This window comes from Triticum dicoccoides, chromosome 7B (genome assembly GCF_002162155.2).
Source record: "Triticum dicoccoides isolate Atlit2015 ecotype Zavitan chromosome 7B, WEW_v2.0, whole genome shotgun sequence".
Lineage (NCBI taxonomy): Eukaryota > Viridiplantae > Streptophyta > Magnoliopsida > Poales > Poaceae > Triticum > Triticum dicoccoides.
Genome location: NC_041393.1, coordinates 247,068,079 through 247,071,847, shown reverse-complemented (window position 1 = coordinate 247,071,847; position 3,769 = coordinate 247,068,079).

The window sequence follows — 3,769 nt, the reverse complement described above, 5'->3', positions numbered from 1 at the left end:
CAGATGAAGGGAGCAGAAGTACTCCTAGCAATTTGCGTAAGGTTGCAACTAGGCAAAGGAGGAAAAGAACTTCAGATTCAGAGGATGGAGATTACAAAGCTGAGGAAGCTGAGGCCACTTCCAAGAAAGTGGTGCTCAAGAAGGAATATGGCTCTGCACATAGCACTAAGCCAGGTCTGAAGAAGAAAGTTCCTGCCAAAAGGACACCAATGCCAAAGGCCAGAAAGTCCACTCAAGTGCCAGCTCAGGCTCAACCCAAAGAAGCACCTGAGAAGAAAGTCACTTCTTCCAAACCTCAGAAAGTCCCCACTGGTGAAACTATGAAGTTCACAATTGAGTTAGAGGATGATGGTGATCAGGACAAGAAAAAGAAGAGAGCAAGAACCACAACTGCCAAGGTCCTTGGAAAGCCCTCTATGAGAAGAGATTCTGATGAAGAGGAACAAGATGCTGCACCAGCACCTAAGGCACCTAAGCTTATGGGTGATGCAATCAGATCAGGGGCTGCAACATCCAAGCCCAAGGAAGCACCCAAAGCTGCCTCCAAGGCCAAGCAAGTTCCAAAGAGGAATACTAGGAGTATTCCAGCTGCTGAGAAGAACAAGGCCCCAGTGCCCAATGTTGCTGAAGATGAGGATGAAGAAGGACAGGTCCTAAGAAAGCTCAAGCCCAAGATACCAGACCACAATGATGCCCATCCTGTGGCTGAGGACATGAGGATCAGGAAGGATTCAGGGCTGAGACTGTGGAGGATGGAAGATCCATATGCTTCAAGAAGAAGAACTGTTATTGACTACAGGTTCCATACAAAGGAACATCAGGACTTTTATGAAACAATTCTGTTGGACAAGAAGCCTATAGTCTGTGACATGAGGTGGGTCGACTGGACCTACATCAAGGACAATGAGCAGCACTATCCTGGAGTGCAAGAAAGCTTTGTTGCTTGTGGAGTTGCTGATTTTGTTGGACAGAAGTTCACCAACTGGAATGATGAGCTTATCATGCAGTTCTACTCCACAGCACATTTTTACCCAGATGGTAGAATTGTTTGGATGTCTGAAGGTACAAGGAACCAATCCACTGTTGAAGAATGGGCAAGTCTAATAAATGCCCCCAAGGAAAATGAGGATGACCTGGACATTTATGCAAACAAGAAGTTGGGTCACAACTCCATGGCTCACATGTACAAGGAGATCCTAGACAAGGCAGTAGAGACTCACAAGTTTGGATCAGTTCACTTTCTGCTGTCAGGGTTGCCAACCATCAATTGGATTCTGAGGCACACTTTGTTGCCCAAGTCTGGTGACCATAACATGATCAGAGGGCATGCCATCAACATGCTGCATGTGTTTGATGTGCCACAAAAGTTCAAAGTCATGAGCCTAATAATTGAAACAATCAAGAGGACTGCAGCAGATCAGAAGAGGAGCTATGGATATGCACCTCAGATTCAGGAATTGATCAACTCAAAGATGGGCACAGGGAAATATCAGTTGGATAAGGAACATTTTCCACTTTATCCAGACTTTGAGGACAATGAGGTTGTCATGAATGAAGATGATCCACAATCAGTTCAAGCTCAGGAGAAGAAGGAGAAGGCAAAGAAGGAGAAGGCTGCCAAGATGCCAACTCAAGAGGAGGCATCTGAATATTTCTTGAAAACCAAACAGGGCAGCTTGGTTACTTGATAGCATCTACACTGAGGATTGAGAAAGGACTGGCCACCCTCACTCAGAATCAGGAGAGCCTTGAGAGAATCATGGAACTCAAATTCCATGACCTTGATGTTAAAGTAACTGAGATTCAGTCAGTTGTAGAGCAGCTGCAGGATGATATGCAGGAAAGACAGGGCAAGACTACCACAAATGTGTTTGCCAGAGTGCCCAGAGCCCACAGGTCAGTTGCAGTGCCAGTGACAGACACTATAGCAACAACTTCAGCACCAGCTACTGCCCCTACAGTTCCAGTGCAACCAGCTCCAGCATCCACTCCAGCACCCTCTACTTCAACTGAAGCCTTCGTCCTTGGAGTCATTAGAACACCACCACCAGAAGATCAAGCCTGAGAGTCGATCTAGCACTATGCATTTTCTATGAACTTTTTGGTAACTTGTTGCCAAAGGGGGAGAAATATGTATAGATCATAGGCTTCGAGAGAGAGAGAGTGTTGCTTTTGTTCTCTCTTGCTTTATTTGGTGGTCTTTAAACTTTGTTTGCTTTTGGTTGAGATACTATGCTTGTGAGACATTGATGATCATGTGTTTGATCATAAGCTACACTTATGCATGCTTGATATTATCCTATCTATCTTATGTGATCATTCACTATGCTTGGTGATGAGTGCATGTATTCATTGTTTATTATTTTGAGCGCTCCACCAAGATGTATGTGACATGGAAGAGTAACCCATGAGCCTAATTCATTGTGCATTTGCAGTCCAAAGCAAATCTTAACCCATGCACAAATTTAGGGGGAGCTCTTGCTTATCACATACTTCTCAAAGCGACGATGTTATTCAATCTTATTATCATTTGTCGAAGCTTTGATCTATATGTTGTCATCAATTACCAAAAAGGGGGAGATTGAAAGTGCAACTATCCCTAGGTGGTTTTGGTAATTCATAACAACATATAGCTCATTAAGCTAATGCTATTCCAAGACTATTATTTCAGGAAAGCTCAATGAATGGCATGGCATGGATGATGAAAGTCGATCCCTCAAAATACTAAAGACAAAGGATTGGCTCAAGCTCAAAAGCTCAAGACTCTTCATTTTACATTTTAGTGATCCAAGATCACATTGAGTCTATAGGAAAAGCCAATACTATCAAGGAGGGATGAGGTGTTGCTTAATGAGCCTCTTGCTTCATGTGCTTAGTGATATGCTCCAAAACCCTCAACTACTTTCCCACATCCACAAATGACATAAACCCAAAGCCAAAATCGGTCACACCGATTCTTCCTATCCGGCGCCACCGATTCCAAAAGTCATAGCCACTGCCACAAACCCTAAGCAAATCGGTCTTACCGATAGGGATCTCGGTCTCACCGAGATGGGATTGTAATCTCTCTGTTTCCCTTCATAACATTTCGGTCTAACCGAAGTGAGCGATCGGTCCCACCGAGATTGCAATGTAAACTCTCTGTTTCCTTTTTGTAACATTTTGGTCTCACCGAAAAGAGCAAATCGGTCCCACCAAGTTTACCTGACCAACTCTCTGGAAAGCTTATTACCAAATCGGTCTCACCGAGTTTGTGTAATCAGTCTTACCGAGATTACGTTATGCCCTAACCCTAACTGAATCGGTCTCACCGAGATGCATTTCAGTCCCACCGAAAATCACTAATGGTCACTAGGTTTACTAAATCGGTCCGACCGAGTTTAACGATTCGGTCCCACCGAGTTTGGTAAATTGTGTGTAACGGTTAGATTTTGTGTGGAGGCTATATATACCCCTCCACCTCCTCTTCATTCGTGGAGAGAGCCATCAGAACGAACCTACACTTCCAACTTACCATTTCTGAGAGAGAACCACCTACTCATGTGTTGAGGCCAAGATATTCCATTCCTACCATATGAATCTTGATCTCTAGCCTTCCCCAAGTTGCTTTCCACTCAAATCTTCTTTCCACCAGATCCAAAACCTATGAGAGAGAGTTGAGTGTTGGGGAGACTATCATTTGAAGCACAAGAGCAAGGAGTTCATCATCAACGCACCATTTGTTACTTCTTGGAGAGTGGTGTCTCCTAGATTGGCTAGGTGTCACTTG